The sequence below is a fragment of the Orbicella faveolata genome, unplaced genomic scaffold (genome assembly GCF_042242905.1).
Source record: "Orbicella faveolata isolate gen_17 unplaced genomic scaffold, um_ofav_v1 contig_34, whole genome shotgun sequence".
In the NCBI taxonomy this organism is placed as follows: domain Eukaryota; kingdom Metazoa; phylum Cnidaria; class Anthozoa; order Scleractinia; family Merulinidae; genus Orbicella; species Orbicella faveolata.
Genome location: NW_028301563.1, coordinates 25,259,244 through 25,277,014, shown reverse-complemented (window position 1 = coordinate 25,277,014; position 17,771 = coordinate 25,259,244). Strand labels below are relative to the sequence as shown.

The window sequence follows — 17,771 nt, the reverse complement described above, 5'->3', positions numbered from 1 at the left end:
TTTCATTCTGACCTACTGAACACTCGTTCGCATTCCTGAGTTTACCGCTTCGCTGATTATGAATAATAATTGATGTGCAGGAATTCTGCGCGATGAGTTTTGGAGGGAAAATTTAGCCTAGATAATGATAAGAATTTGTTGAGTTTGAAATATTGCCATAGGTTAATATCGATTTCACAGCTTAAATATTCTATTCTGTAGTCTAAATGACTATTATTTGCAGATCTAATATTAAATCATGGCTAAAAATCGCAGAAAGTCGGAATCGCTGAACATTTGGCGGGAAATATTTTTGACTAATGATTTTTTTGAACTTTGCGAGACCAGTTATTCCGATTTGCCTGCAGACACCAATTGAAACTAAACTGGATATTGATAACAGTGTAAAAGACTATCACAAAAATATTTTTCTCTAGAGATTAACTGCCGCATTTTTGAAACACGACTCGCTGAAAACGGCTTAAATTTGGGTCACGCTCGATCATTATTGATTCAGCAGCGAGATTTGACACCCCTTGAAAACCGTCAAATTCAATCGAAAGACCTCAAATATGTCGCATTCAACCAACAAGGAGACATATATTACCATAATTCAATAAGAGATTCTGGAATTTTTACAAAGTATTTTCAAGGCTTACCTATAGTTGCCCGAAATTTGGGCTATTTTAGGCCGCTTGTGAGGCCAAAATCATGACTGATGTGGTGATATCTCGAAGAAACACGAACGCCTACCTCCGAAACTGTCAAGGCTGTGAATCTTTTCGGATAGCTGTGATAGCTGTAAATGTGAAAAGTTGAAGTTGAACGGCCGACCTCGATCTTTTGGTGCTGCCCGGTTTTCTCTGACAATCGTGGCCACTTAAGAAGACTCCTACTGTGGGAAGAAATCATTCTATTGCAAACATTTGGACCCCAGTTAAGGTACTTAATCACGATCAAGTGATTATCAATCTATGATCTCTTGCCACGAAAAGCACGAACTGACAGTGTCCTATTAGAAGAACTATCGTCACACCAATTTTAAAATTAAATTTCTGGAATTCTATATTTTCTAACATATAGATTACGTAAAAGTTCTACTTAAACATGTTTTAACCAAGCGCAATGATTAAAAAGCCCCGACGATAAGTTCTGCAATTGGTTATAGGACAAGTACCTACAAAAGGAATATGACACATAAAGACAAATACATTAATTTACAAATTATTTCAAGGCCAAAAACTATTATTAAATATTTATGACGGGGGTGAGCATTAACTATAAGGTCTCTCCCATACACACCTTCCATATGATTCAGCATTGAATTCCGTCACACACTCCCTCCCACGGGTAGGCGCGTATTAAAGATAACGCTATATTTAGGCTTGTGTTATGATGTTCAATAATTTTTTTTTATAGAATTCAGAATTTTGGTTTGTGATCGCCAAATGTTTATTATTTTGTAGTTCCCTGGTTAGTCCTGTGATTCTAAGGCACGACTCCCCACACAGTGAGTCTTATGACTTCAGATTGTTTATATTAAAGTTTATCTAGAACGCTTAAGCTCCAAACCCCATCGCTAGTCATGTTTGGGTTTGTCTACTAGCCTTGACCTGAATCTCCCATAAAGATCCTGATTAGGTTTCTTGGTCTCCAAACTTTAGTTTCTATTGCTTGTTTCAAGAATTTTATAGTTCGCTGTTGAAAGTCGCGTGAAAGTGTTTGGGTTAGTTTAACAAAAGATGTTTAATCCACCAAGTACAGTCATCCCATGTGGCCCAGACATAGCTACCGATATGATATTTAAGTACGTGTGCATCTGTCAGTCAAGTACTTGAGCAGAAGCAGCAGTAGAAGTGGAAGAAGTAGAAGTTAGAGGGAGATCATGCGAGAGGGAATTCTAACAAATAAAAAACCCAGAGACTAGAGTCTTGGTATACCTCCTCGTTTGAGATTTCAAATACCTACATGTAGAGTATTTTGTACATGCAAGCACCTAAATACTCGATTTTTTTGGCTATTTCAAAGTAAAATTGATAAGAGTAGACATTCCAAACTGGTACCACGTTCAGGCCTTCAAAAACCGGTCTTAGCTCTAGAGCCCTAACAGCGAACGATTCAGAGTTTTTTTAAACCCTGATATTGTGATTTAGTATAATTGCAAAGCTGAAAAATGTGTTTTCAGCAATCGGCTTGGTTGAGCGATTCCTTATATGACGTTATATTCACCGCGCCAAGCGGTGATTATAACATTTTTGAGGCCTGGATATTAAGCTCGCCACCTTTGCCTTCACGGCAAGGAAACACGGCGAACAGTTGCTGAATGAATTTTACATTTGTCGGGGAGGCATCCCTCCAAGTCCAGGATATTTGAAAGGATGGATAATTTTTACAATCACTGTTCCGCCCTTCGAGGAAAATCCTCTCAAAAAACTCTTATTGAAGGGATTTAAGAATCGTAAACTCAGAGATTACGTTGATCGCCAGCAAGTCAGATCTGACGGAAAGTTATTTTGCTTCAAACTACAGATACTCATTTTAAGAGGATGATGACAACTGTAAATAAAGTCAACAACGATATAACAAAGGTACCGGTTGAATTTATTTTGCGTAGTGTTTTGCTTGTTTGTTTTATTGTCGAACTCTTTGACTAAATCGATTCACAATCGATGTTATTAAAACTACGCCCGCATACGTGTATGCAAACGAGCAATTGCGTCTGTGTTTTTATGTTTTAATCCGTTATTTTGTTGTCGTTGATATTCACCAATGTTTACTTTGCCGAAGGCGAAGCAGTTCCACGTTTCGTAAACGGTCGTTGCCGTTTTCGCGACGCTTAGACATTTTTTTAACTGTCAACGAATTTTTCTTTACTCATGATGGAAAATAAAAATTTGTAAGTAACCACTTAGTATCGAACCCGGAGCCAAATCTGCGAAAATTAAGTCATAAAACGTGACTTTCTTAGATGTTAATGATAGAGTTGCCCCAACATCAAATAAAAGCTAACCGAAAGCAACCCAGTGTGAATATAAACAATTAAGCATTTGGTGAGTGCGTTTTACTCCATCATCATAACCACAGTTTCTAACTTGTCAAGGCCTAAACTAAAGCCGGTATGGAATCGTCCATTCTAAAGGACTTGGCTACCAATGAAGGCATCGACTGTTGAAAATGGCATCGATCGTTTACGAAACCGAAATCAGCTCGGTCGGCACTTGCGATCTTAAATTTCAGTAGGAGCTGGTGTCTCAAATGATAAAGTTGGCATCAAAAATTGGTATCACATTCAAATTAGTCCTAGCTAAACAGCCTAAAATACGAACAATTGTTGTTTATTTGTTTGTTTGTTTCATTGTCTGTTTTTTCATAACTGTTAATAGAGATTATGCACGCCGAAGTCTCACGGGCAGCGCCTCTAATGTGAAATAATTCGGTAAGCTATCGAGCTCGAAACTTCTGACTAACATATGAGTGTCCATACCACCGTGCGCTCACCCGTCTGTACGAACAACACTTGCACTACACATTCGCGAGCTAAGCTCCTTCAAACAAGTCGACCTGGGAAATGAAGGAAAGCAGCGCTGTGACCTAATGCATACATGTGGCAAGACGCATTTTGGAACAGAAATCAAATTAGTAAGGTTGGGCAATGAAAAATTTAGTCCAGTTTTCACCCTTTCTCTGTTACGCGATGCTACGCTCTTGGGTGAATGTCTAGGGAAAATTGCCTGCGCATGCTTTTACTTAACCAGTCGGAGTGGATCAGAGCACAGGACGTTGACCTCACCGGCTGAAACAATATTATTCGCCCAATTTATAGTTTCAAGCGTCCATATCCTCATGGTAATCAAAACTTAACTAAAAAGCGCTGTTTTAGCAGCCGAAATTAGACCCTGAACTACGTTTATGGAACTTGTCACGTCACACGTTGTATAGACGGAGAAGGCGTGAAAGATTGCCTCTTATTTTCAGTTGATTTATGCAATTTTTGTTTTCATATTGTAGGCTCGACTAGTTTTCTACGTCAAAATTGAAGTTTAGCCTTGACAGAAATACACGTTGCAGAATTGTAGAGAACCAAACAGTTAAGATTCACAAAATTGAATGCGACAGATTAGAAAAAATTAGTACACCTTGGCAACACGATTGGAGACTGCTTCGAAGACGAGAGCGGCATTTGTCTTTTGAAGATCGAAAGCTTAAACGCATGAAAACGTCACTGACATTCAGCTTGGAAATAAAGTTTGGATTCTCGCGTCTATTTAGTAATCTACAAAAAAGGGTTGAATTTATCCTCGAGTGCAGTGACTACAGACCTCCACGTCCTTGCTTGTTCTGTGGTCGTTCGATAATCGAGCTCGTCAATTCGTACAAAGCGGGCCTGTTACCCTGCAAAATTATTCCTCCTTTTACAGAAGTGGCATACCAAGTGAGTTTGGTCAAGCCATGGTTCGTATTTTGGCGAGACTTAGTCGAGCCGAAATACCCATGGCGAGACTAAACGAGCCTGGTATACTGTCAAAGCGTTCCAAAAAGGTGTCATTAGATGTTTACGGTACCCAAATGGGCCCAAATGAGCATGATATCATAGCCATATCAGGCCAGTGACTTGATATCTCAGAATATCGGGACAGTAGACACGGCCTCTGATTGGCTAGTTGGAAATTTGTGTATTGTAATGTAGAGTAAGATGATGAGATCTACTCTTAGGTATCCCAGATTGGTATTATTGTGGAAGATACCTTCAGGTAAGCCTTTCAACTGGTTGTTTTCCAAGTCCCTACCAACAAATAATCACAATCAGTGCCAATTGCATGATAAAAGGAAAATGTGCTAGGAGGTTCCCTTCCTGATATAGGATACCACGGTACAGAAAACAAGAACAATAAAGAATAAAAATGAGAAAACAAAACTCTCTTACTGGATACTTTCTATGTTTTTTCTCAGTCTAGAAAATTCTGAGATCTGAAATCTAATTTGAAGAAGAAAGAGTCTCCAGTACACGAATGCAGTGGATTAAATTCTGTTAAGTTAGACCTTGTTGTCTAACTCCACTGACTTAGACAACATTAATTTATCATATTCTGCTTCTTCTGCTTCTTCCAAGTTTGAATGCACACTTAACAGTACTGTTTCTGACCTTAAAGAAGAAGATGAAGAGATTAGCTTTTGGGTAGATAAAGAACCGCATCAAAAATAGAAATGTGCAGTCTTGAATGAAGCAGAGGCACATATATCAGATAGAAGAGTTAGTCCGATAGCCTCGACTCTAAATTCGAATTGGGAACGAATATCAAGCACGCCAAAGGCCTACTACATACGGAAAGCGGGTCAAGTTCTCACTGTGGTGTCAACAACCATTGCACCAGATCAAGAAGAGAAAGTACTGGAAGCACTGAAACGTTCTTTAGATACAACTCTGTCATGTCCTGTAAAAGAAGTGACTACAGACCAACTCCCGATTTTGCTGGGGGTGTATCACCAAGCTGCAAGTCGGCAAACTCGATTGTAAATTCTGTCAATGTTTGCGAAACATTTTTCAAAGAAGGAGCTCAGAGAGATGATTCCAGGTCTTTACAAATGGCAGATCGATCAAGCCCGTCACCATGCTGCAGGAGAAGGACAAGGACAACCAGTGGTGTCCGCGCCCATAAAACGAACACGACTTGATCCGGATGAAACAAATCACTTCGTATAAATTTTATACAGGACGTTGCCTATGGTACTAAAGAACTAAAGCTAGACTCTGGGGAGAAAATCACTATTTCGAACGTGATTAGAACGATGGTGCTTTCACGAATAATCAAGCAATACATATCTTATTACCTAGAAAGGGTCAGAAAGAGGTTTCTGCTGGAAAAGTTTAATAGAGGGGTGACAGCAGGTAAGTTGTACTTCAAAGATCAAGTAGTGATCTTCACAGTCAATAAAAAGATGCGTCCTACTTTCCGAATTTAGCACGATGAAAAAAAAATCTAACCTTTGCGATACCGATCAGAAAGGTCTCTATTGATTAAAACCTCTCTGAATTTAGCTCTAGTTAAGACGCAGACTATCATCTCTTGTGCTCTTTCATAAGCCTATTCCCAAGTACATGTAGAGGTCAGTTTCTCCTTCCTTTTCACCTGCAGTGGACGTGAGGAGGAGCCGTGGAATTGTAAATTTACTTTAAGAAAAAGATCATTAAATTAATAATTTGAGAAACTGAAAACTTTTTGGTCAGCAGGCTGTCCATGTGATTCAGTTACTTGAGAATGTTACCAACAGGTATGTTTAATTTGCTGCTAAAGGAAACAAAGAAGATTCAGCAGAGGTGTCTAAAGAAATGAGAGTTGCAAGGGACGAGAGTGGTAAGCTTTGTTTTGCTGCAGAAGAATAGCGAACAGCCAAGAAAACAGCTAATCATTTGACAAGACTTGCAGCAACGCAACGTCAGCAAAAAGCACCTGGAGAACTACTTGTTGAAGAAGCCAAAGCCATCAGTGAGGAAGACCTTTAAGCGTGGGGAACAGAAACACAGCTGCAGGAACTGCAGGTAGCGGTGTACCCAGTGGTCGACTGGCGGCATCCAGTTGAATACAATGGCCATGACCTCTGTGGCCCTGCAAAGCGTGGCATGCTAAAATCAAAATTTGAGGTAGGGTAACTAAAAGAAAGTTGCTTTCTCTTTGGAATAGAAATCGAGGGGCCTGCTCTTCGAAAAGACTCTTTCGTGAAGCCACTCGAAGATCTGGTAGAAACCTGCAATTGTTTTAAGGAATGACTTAAGGATTCGGATAGCAAACCGGATTACTGGAAAAAAAATATGCTTGGCATGAGCAAAAGAAATCAAAACAAAACAAAAATCGGGGATAATACAGCGAAAACTATTTTTTTTTCTTTAATTTGTTGCGTAAGTTTTTATCAACAACATATATAACCAACAGAAAATGAGAGGACAGAGAGGGACATTGAGGGCGTTGGTTGGGATATGTCGATTCCACCTAAGTTATTTTTAGTTTTAGACGGAAACAGAAGTGTATTTTCCCAGACGTCCGCCTAATACCTTTCACTCCGTTGATCAGGGAATTTTGAAAGGGTGGTCTGCGTGCAAATACGTTTTGTCAGTAGATGTGCCTAAAGAAAAATGATAGATTCCACAACCTCTTTGGAATAACAACACTAGGTATAAGAAATATCAAAGTTAGTCCTCTGAGAATTTGAATCAAGAAAACAGCCATCACAACAAGAATGAATTTATTTGCTTTCATTTGCATAAAAACATATAGAGAAGTCTCATATTGTTCGATATTGTAACATAGCAGAAAATACTGTTTCAATCTGTAGCGATCTCCTAATACTTCTCAACACAACTACGAAAGAAAAACTATTTTTGAACCCAAGTGACAAAATTGCCCTCAACCCAGCGACAGGAGTAATTCTGGCCGAGCTGCAAAACAGCTCGGAGGGTAGCTAAACTGAATATTTTGAATCCAGAAACCAAAGCAACTCGAAGCCTAGCGATTAGCGACAGAAATCAATTTGAATACTATACGACAACAAAGCAATTCTCAACCATGCAACAGAAGTTTATTTGAACCTTAACAGCCCGGATAAAACAACTTGGAGTGTAGCGATTAGCCTACAAAATAACTCAACAAAGCAATAGCTTGGAAGGACTGAAGTGATCAGCGACAGAAATAACGTTGAATAGCGGTACAGTGACAAAATAGCTCGCAGAGAAGCGGTCAGCGACAGATATAACTTGGAATCCAGCAACAAAACAGCTCGAAGTGGGACGATCAGTGTCAAAAATAATTTTGAATACAACAACAAATACCTTAGAGCCGCTTGGAGTGTAGCACTTTGCGAGAGAAATAAATTTGAATGTCGGCACAGCGACCAAACAACTAGAAGCATGGCGATCTTGGAAAAGAAGCGACAGAACCTAGTTGTGAATACTGGTACACCAATAAAACAACTCCTGTAGCTCGGAGCGCGATCAGTGACAGATTGAGAAACCCGGGCAGAAATGATTAATCGAATTCGCAGAAAAACAGAGCAACTCAGAGCGCGGTAGTGATCAACGACACAAACAATTTTCAATTCAACGACAAAACATCTCCCATGCAAGGGACAAAAAATGATTTTGAACCAGCAACCAAAGTACACTGAGGTGAACTGAGCGAAAGGGATAATTTCTTCTGACAGTTTTCCAACAAGGGAAAACATAAACGGAAGCGTCATCTTCCTTTGATCATGTTTTCTTCACCTTAGGTTAATGTGCACTAATGTAAGCTTTCTTTCTTCAGTGTGAGGAAAAACAACACTCATTGTCATTGCCAATATCAATGTCCAAGTCCATCAGCTTGTAAACTCCATTTGAAAAAAAGCCACAGTGCATAGTCCGTAACAGCAGTCATGACCTTAATAACACGTCCCATCGGAACGTTTAGTTGTTTTTGTTGACCACTTAGAACTGAATTTCCGTGGTCTGCATGTGCCATTTTATTCCTAAGGAGTTGTGAAAATATATCTCCCACTGATTTATCCATCGAAAAATACCAACTCTCTCTAACGTACCCGCAAAAGGCGCTTCTGGCGACCAAGCGTATTTTCCCGTGGACCGCCGTTTCTTTTGTGAGATCTTGCGACGCATTTGCTCAAAATTCTTATACTACTCTTTGATGTCCAGATCAATTTTGCACTTTTTTTTGCGCATTTCGTAAGAAATGTATGTGGTCATTTTGGCTTCATATGACCTGCCACTAAAATTAATATTTTCGGATTCGTTGTACCCCATATAATAACCTAGCTGAACTAGTAAACTCAATTATAGCGATCAAATGGTATAACAAGTCGGTATAAGAGAGCATAAACTTGCAAGATCAAATGCAGCGCACTGATTGGGTACAAACAACGTAATGTCACAAATTCTGTATCCAATCAATCACCCTGGGCACACGCGCCAACAGAAATGCCGGAGTGATCGCATCTCGGATCAGCAGAAGCCCGCATCAATATTGAAAACAAATTTCAAAATGGCGGCTTCTGTGCCATTTCATGTTCTCGAAGAAGTGACTCATATTGACAGAGAAGAGCTACAAGACTCTAGTGACGAAAAAAGCGAAAACACAGATGAAGCTATCGAGTCACATGTCAATTGTTTCACAGAATGCACTGACCTGGAGGTAAATTTCCCATTTTTTTTGTTAAACAAGAGGCAAAAAGATATTTAAGAGGTCTTTACGAACGCCACGCTTGAGGAAAATACTTTTTTCCATTTTGTGTGAATCATCACTCAACACAGGAGCAGAGTTAAAAGGCGAGGCCTGTACATGGTTGGATTTAATCTACAGGAGGCTGTCAGCTCGTCGGCGAATTAAGAGACTGTGGTATTTGGAGTTTACCCGTGACATTCTAAAGGACATTTTCTTAGTTCTTAAAAGGACCTTTTCAACCACAACAAATCATGACCTGAGGGGGAATGTATGCATGAAAGGAAATCGTAAGGGCTACTCAATCAGTATTGCATATTTTCCGTCTGTTCTTTACATGTTTCGAATTTTGACAGGAAAGCCAATTAAACAGCGTTGTGTCATTACAGTTTCTGTAACACACATGGTTTTTTTTTTGCATGACTAAGTTTGCTCTCTACACTTTGCTCTCACTTAACCAATCAGAGTGGATCAGAGCGCAGGACGTTGACCTCACCCGACTGAAGCAAAATTATTCCCTAAATTTACTGTTTTACACGTGCATATCCTCATGGTAAACTTTGTTTGTACCAAAACTTAGCTAAAAAGCGCTGTTAATTTTAGCAGCCGAAATTGACTATTCGGAGCAAAACGGCGTCAGCGACCCTGAACTAGACTACGTTTATCGAAAGGCTTGTAATGTCAATGGTTGTATAAACGAAGAAAGCGGTGTAGATTCTCTCCTGTCTTCACTTGATTTGTTCAAGTTTTTTTCTTCGTATTGTAGGACTGTACTAGTTTTCTACGTCGTAATTCATGTCCAGCCTTCACAGAAAATACGCGTTAAAGAATTAAGAGGGCCAAAGAGTTTAGATTCGCCAAATTGAAAGCGAGAGATTAAAACATATATATATATATATATATATATATATATATATATATATATATATATATATATATATATATATATCAACTTGAGCGGAGTGACGCGATCCTAACTGCAGAAAATGCGTGATTCTCCCCAGAGCCTGCTACTTAAAGGTCCTTCCAATTCCGCTGAATGGCGGGGTTGGTTCAGTGGCCTAGTGGTAAGGCATCTGACCGGTTACCGAGAGACCCGGGTTCGATTCCCGGCTGAACACATTTTCACTCATTTCTTTGTTGTTTCGATTTCTGTTCCCATCATACACTGCTATTAAATATTTGTCAGGAATCACTGTGAATCGCCTTCCGAAGGGAATAGGTTGGTGATCCAAAGATAAAATGAGGCAGTTAGTTGTAATTATTTCCCTGCTCATCCTATTCAATTACTCTCTCTCTCTCTCTCTCTCTCTCTCTCTCTCTCTCTCTCTCTCTCTCTCTCTCTCTCTCTCTCTCTCTCTCTCTCTCTCTCTCTCTCTCTCTCTCTCTCTCTCTATATATATATATATATATATATATATATATATATATATATATATAAAGTGCACCTTGGGAAAACGATTGGAGACTGCTTGGAAGACAAGAGCAGCAATTGTATTATCAAGACCGAAACTTTAAAAGATAGAACACGTCGCTGACCTCGACCTTGGAAATAAAGTTTGGATTCTCGCGTCTATCTAGTGGCTCATAAAAACGGTTTAAATTTATCTTATAAATTTATCGAGTGCAGTGGTTACAGAACTCCACGCCGTTGCTTGTTCTGTGGCCGTTCAGCAGGCGGACTTGCTACCTGCCAAATTATTCTTTCACTTACTTTCTTAAACTGCGTTCAGCCGCATACCAGGTGAGTTTGGCCGAACCATGGTACGTACTTTTGCGACAGGTAGTCCAACCGAAATACCCATGGCGAGACCAAACCAGCCTGATATGCCGCCAAAGCGTACCAGAAAGGAACGATTAGGTATTTACCGTACCCAAATTCGGCCAAATGACCTCATATTGTAGCCATATCAGGTCAGTGACTTGATGTCTCAGGAAATCAAGACAGTAGACACAACTTCTGATTGGCTAGTTGGGAATTTAGTTACGGTAATCTAGAGTTACACGAAGAGATCTACTCACAGGTATTCCAGCTTCTCATTGTAGCGGAAAATATCCTCAGGTAAGTCTTTCAACTGATTGTTTTGCAAGTACCTACCAACAAATAATCACAACCAGTGTCAATTGCACGATAAAAGGGAAATTAAAGAGTGTGTGCTAGGAGGTTCCCTTCCTGATATAGGATACAATCTTACAGAAAACAAGAATAATAAAAATAAAAATGGGAAAACAAAACTTTCTTACAAGATCCTTTCCATGTTGTTTCTCGATCTAGAAAATTCTGAGATCCCGGAATTTCAGGATCTCTTTCATTTGTGACACCACTCATATTTAGCCTGAGACATAGGAGATTAGGGCAGAGAGTCACAAAGTGTCCGGGCTGACTTAACATCGAATTTATCTTACACAACAAGCGTTTTAAAAGGCGACAATCGCCGAAATTGATGATCTTACTAAGAAACTATTAAGAAACAGTTTAATGTGTCAATTATATGAATATATAACTTGTCCATATCAACCATGTCTTGTCCGTCTCTATCAGCAATGTCCTCGAAGGGTATTTTAACTAAGTTTTTGTCATTATTACGCTTACATTTGTCTTTGTGTGAGATATTTTGACGAATTTGTTGCAAATTCTTATACTATTCTTTGATGTCCAAATCAACTTTGCACTTTTCCTGCGCTGACTTAACATGGAATTTATCTTACACAACAAGCGTTTTAAGAGCTCCTGCCTGAGAGCATTGAGAGTCTTGCGACAGCGAATTTTTTGGCACATTGGTCATAATTCGCCTCAAGATACCCTTTGGTGAACTGTTTTCAAAACTCATAATTTTACGTTTCAGCGTTTTTTTATTTTCGAAAAAGATTCTAAAGTTTGAAAATGAGGTCAAAGTGCGTTTTCCGCCCAATGGAATGCCCCAAATAACACGGAAAGACGAAGCATTCGTTAAGTCTTGAAATTTAATCAATTACTGTTAAAGTCTATTCAGGTATAGAATAGCTATTCCTCTTTAAGTCTAACGTAACAAATATGTCAAATGCTTTAATATTCTGAATTTTCAAGCCATCCTAAAAACGCGTGCGACGACCGCTTAACCGGAGGTAAAATATTGGCTAATTTTGAGTGGGTAAAACCCTTCCTGGTATGTTGTTTTTTCGAAATTTAACTCTAAAGGCTAAACGTTTTGTTCTTTAGCTGTTATCCTTCCAAATCTCAAGCTCGAACTCAACGCGCTTCCGTCTCTGCAAAACGAAGTTGTTTGTCATGTACAACTCACAGATGACCAGATAATTTGAACACGAAATGGACGCTGAACTTAGTGGTTAAGGAAAAAAAATATAAGCTCTTGTATTTTCTGGCTTGACAGTACGACTAATCTATCCCTTAAGTTAGATAAATCATTATAAACCATTGAAAGCCTGCGAGTGAAAAAAATTAAAACAATGATAAAATTTGAAAACCAGTTGTCAACAGATAATCTGTCGATTTCACATGGGACAAGAGTACACAAACATACTTGCCGCAAACGTTCCTGAATAAGTTGCAACGAAAACAACAGCATTATATCTTTATTAGCGTATAATTTATGATTTTATAAGACAACTTTCAGGAGCTGAACAGGTTAATTTCGCTTGTGACTCTTGTAGTTTTATGCCCAATATTATAGCAAATATTAATTCCGCCCGCTTAATGCTTAAAAACAACTCGGCTCATCGTGCGGAGCTTATATTCAGATCCAAAGTGAACGCAATACATACCAAGAGCTTGAACCTACCCCAATAACACCGCATGCAGTCTCTCAAGCCATATATTTCTCGAATCAAGTACCTTTATTACCAAGGATAACTGACATTTTATAACGGTGGTTTTGCTGTTGAAACGCGAGAGACCCGGAGTAACGCAACACTCCTTTGAGTCACGCATGCGGAGACGGGATACTATATCTGTTGTCAATGTAAAAGCCGAGTTAGCAGACAAGTGAGCTTAAGTTAGCAGTATTCTCAAATACTGTAAAATCAAATACAACCTCGCTTATTTCCAGGTGTCACGGTTTTCTGAGTATTTTACAAGCAAAATACAAATTGCGGCCAAACTTTTGCTGCCCATTTTTCACACACTGTTTTTGGCGGCAAGCGAGAGGGGAGTGGTCGGCGTCGTAGGGACCTGTGAACAAAAAGAAAGGGTAACCCTAATGCCACAGTTATCCTAACAATAAGACTTCTCTAGCAATCTAAAGTTTGTTGTTTTGTATCGGCGTGCTTATGAGGCAGCCAGAAGGCACGACCATGACAAACCCTAGCTGAGCGTGAATGTTACCCTTGCACCTGGGTTATATGTTGTCCTTGTAAAGACTCGGATAGGTACAACTCAGCTATCTGAACAACGTAATTTCAATTCCATGAAACAAAATATGTTCTACACACTGACGATCAACAATTAATTACCAAAATTGTTTATATTTAGTTTGGCGCTTAAGTTTCCGATATGTTTGTTGCTACTGTCGCTAAAATATCCTTAAGCAGAATTGTTTATAGTCTTGCCTTCAAACGCGTTCTAAAGTCAAGGAAAAAATGGTGTCTGGATGATTAAGAGCTTGAAATCAAAATTTGATTTTGCTTGTTAACTCGGGGTAGGATAACCCTACTGATACGGTACCCTCCCTTCTTGTAAACAGGCCTCAGTACAGTCCTTGGGGATCGTAAGGTTTGTTCACTGTTGACAAGAACAGTTGTGTTATGTCCTTTAGTAGTTCCATGTACGGAGCTCTCCTGCGCACGGGAGGCTGTGGTACATCTAGACCCAGGCCCTCGCATACACGCTGTAGCATTGATAACTTGAGCATCTTCAAGGTATCACCTTTCACCATTGAGCAAAGATGGAACTGGTCATACATAATGGGACGCTGGATCTGGCTTGATGTGGCCGGCAAGTCTCTGGCGCCAATGAAATTTGTTTCCTCTTCTGATGCCTGGATATCTTACTCATTCATGTCTTGCTGGCGAGCGGCAGCATTAAGATGTGAAAAGTAAGTAGCGATCTGCGAGGCTGTAAGGAGTTCTGATGACTGGAAAAGGCGCAGACAGTCAGCACCACGAGCACGGCGCATTTTACGAGCAACGACCTCCGCATCGAGCTTTCGGCCTGTTGTTTGGCCGATACGAAATTTAGCCAAAAGGTAGGACTTTTGTTTATCGCTGAACCGATAAGCTTTTTTTGACAGCTCTTAGAGCCCATCCCTCCTTGGCAGCTGCAATAGGGTAATCCTGGGAAAGCGTTGAGGTTTTTAGGGTTGGTAAAACGCCAACGCCCTCCTCCAGGGCTGACTTGTAACCCATTTTGGCTAGATCTATCACAGTATGTCTCTCAGGGGACCGTGTGCATTTCTCGAGGGACAAGTGCTTTTCAAGCGCCGATACCTGTTGAAAGATGCGCACGCACCCATCCTGGGGACATGAATAAACCCCAGCAACTTTGTTGCTCTCCTCTGGATTGACATTCTGCATTTCCTCCGCGCTGGCTTCAGGAGTTGTCGCTTTGGTCGACTTGTTGACCAAAGGTTTGAAGTCTCCCCGGGAAAATGCTGCCACTAGTCCGCTCTGACTAGGTTCTGAAACATGATGAGACACACATCCACATTATATTTCAATCTAGGAACAAGTAACAATGCAGTTATTGTTATTGGTAATAACAGGTGTTGAAGAGGTACTACTGAAAAGCATTACCCATCCCTCGTTCCCTCTCTACCTAACACTATTAATCAGGGAGGTTTTCCGCACTCGTTATTGTATCTAATTAAGGTCGAATTGTGAAGAACACCGTAGTAACGGCAAAATAAGAGAGTTTCTCAGTCCGTAGAACAAATCGTGACATTATGTCTACAATATTGGACTACTCACCAGAAGACCTAAAAGACGATACATCCAGTTTGATTACATCACCAGGACCGACACCATATGCACGCCAACAAGTAACGGTATCTGTTCAAGTAAACTCAAAGTTGTTCAGCTTTGTGATACTTGCTACTGTCTGGGCCGTGTCTTGCGTCTCGGCAATGGTGTCCATGGAAACCACTTGGACTCCCTCTAATCCTCCAAGAGAAATCAATGCAATTGTCATGTCATTTGCAGTGCACACGTCGTGTCCTTCATTTATGTATGCCCTGATATGGAATTTGCGTGACGCAGCCAATCGATCTGCCGCACCTTTACCCCCTTGTGGATCGCTAAAATCAATGCGTGCCACCCGAATTCCGCAATGTGTTCCCATATGTCGACACGCCAGGATTGTGCGGGAAGAATGGTAACCCCCCGCGTTATCCTGACGAAAAAAGGCCGTGTTGATTTCCGGATGCTCCTGCTTAAGTGTGGTCAGAACGTAGTGCATGATGGCTACGACTGCAGAGTTTCCCTGGCTACATGACTGGATGACGTGGATGAACCCTTGCCACTGTAGGACCCTTTCTACCCGTCGGTATACGACTGATATGTGCCAGGATATACCACGCTTGCAAAACCAGTCTGCTTGGAACTCTCGGTACCTCTGCGGCAAGGACTTCATTGCCCAGTCGTTTACAATGAAAACCGCTTCTTGGTTGAGGGCAACGATGACATCCAGGCGAGCCTGGTCTTGGTGTGCTAATCGTAACAAATGACATTTCCATGACTGGATGGCAAGCGTGGCGTGATTGGTAAGATATACAGCTTCGTCTCTGTCGTCATCCGTGTGAAACGGCGTCCTAGCTACGGCTTCTGAAATGGCGGCAAGCGTAGAATTTAGGTTTTCGCACTGCTCGCATACGTCTTCTTGTCGGTGATCGCATTGTTGCCGAAGGTCTGGGTTGGTACAATCGCTAAGGGCGAACACACTACAGTGACTGGCTACCTCAGAGTTGGTGCTAATGTGAACCTGTCAAGGAATGCATTTAAATGCATTACACGTCATACCTGTATCGCCAAGATCGCTACACTAATAAGGTACATATTCAGCTGGCCTTAGATTAAAGAGAATAAAGGGAAAAAAATCGTGTGCGGTTAAAATAAAACACCATTAAAAAATCAATGGAAAAGGTGACTAAGGCACTTTTCCCATCAATTGGCCATTCCCACCCCCACCCTCCACCCCTCTCGCCATCCCCTTCTCCCTCATCAAAGCCTGATCTTTCGATGGGAGAGCCTTTGGACTAATTTTTGCTTTTTCTAGATAACCGTTTTACTGCCGTTTTACAGAATTACTACTGTAGAATGAATTAGAAAAAAAAAATAAACATTAGTATCTATGTTTAAAAGGCATATTCAAAGTGAATTTTGAGCAACCCACCGCGAGAGAGATTTTGTCCCAGTCCTACAATTTTTTAAGGTTAGTTTTCAAAAAACTATTAGCTTGAAATCGCCTTTAAGGTACAATTTGGCAGTCTTCAAGGATTGGGTGTCAATGGCATCTGATTCCTTTCCCAATCCGAGTTCGCTAAGCTGGCGCACTAAGGATTCAAGGTCTTCAAAAGCGTGAGCACCTTCTGCGGCAAAGTAATCAAGCCATTGAAGAGACTTGCGCACTGAAGCTTTGCACTCTGCTAGTATCCGCAATATGGTGCGCTCGCTAAAGGGCTCGAATACCGTCTCATCGCAGTACTGTTCGTACTGGCCCGCTATCCTCTGTGGAATAAGCGTACGGATGACGTTCGGTATTTCAATAGTTTTTCCTGAGGAAAGCGTCAGCATGTTCTGTCCAAAAGGCAGATCTTGGACTAAATGAGGACTCGTAATGAAGGACAGAAAATGGTCCAACTGCTGCCGCTCAACTCTTACTCTCACTAATGGTTGGTAGGTCATGCAAGCGCCGCGCCCAAACTACAGGCGATGAAGGTTGGCTATGGTGTAGTGATATCTCGACAAGCCTGGTATAAACACTGAGATGGCCTTTTAGCTGGCAAGACCTGCCATGATGGACAGAATCTGTCTTCTCGTGTCCCAACCATTTGCCTTGCCGTAACCCTCTGCCAAAGCCTCGATGTAGTCTTTTAACGGCTGCGATAAGTCTTCTAGACCAAGGGCCTTCTTCATGGCAGCAGACGAGACAGTGGCCTGCCAAAGAGAACCTGCGTCTTTCGGGCTCATTGTTCGGAGGACTGAGGACACGATCTCTGCCGTTCTTTTGGCGTATCGTTGCTTGGTTCTGTCAGAGACTTGTTCCCACTCAAGCCAGGGTTGAACTATCGGAGCGATACCGTCCGAGAGTAAATAATCATTCAACCTTTCTCGAGGCACCACCGACGTTGCCTTCACAGTTTGCGTTTCCTCGCTCGTGCTTGAAACAATGCTATCTGTATCTGGACTAAGGAAAGTCTCATCGTCAATTGCAAGCCTTGATAATTCTGCCGCCAGATCTTCAGATGAAACATCCCTGTCCGAGGGATCCTTTTCCACCAATGTCTGCTATAAGTAAAAATAATTTCAATAGTAACTAAAAAAGCGAATTTATTTTATTTTTGGTATGTGGGTGTATGTTGTGAAGTGTGTGCGATGGTGTTGGGGTGGGTTTTGGGCTGGCATGATTAAATTAACACCCGGTGCAAAATTAGTCAGCTTCTT

General features: G+C 40.9%; 1 pseudogene; it reads right to left on the bottom strand.

Moving 5' to 3' along the window:
* Positions 1-13,861: 13,861 nt before the first annotated feature.
* LOC149105432 (uncharacterized) lies at positions 13,862-17,123 on the bottom strand (annotated as a pseudogene).
* Between the last annotated feature and the right edge of the window lie 648 nt (positions 17,124-17,771).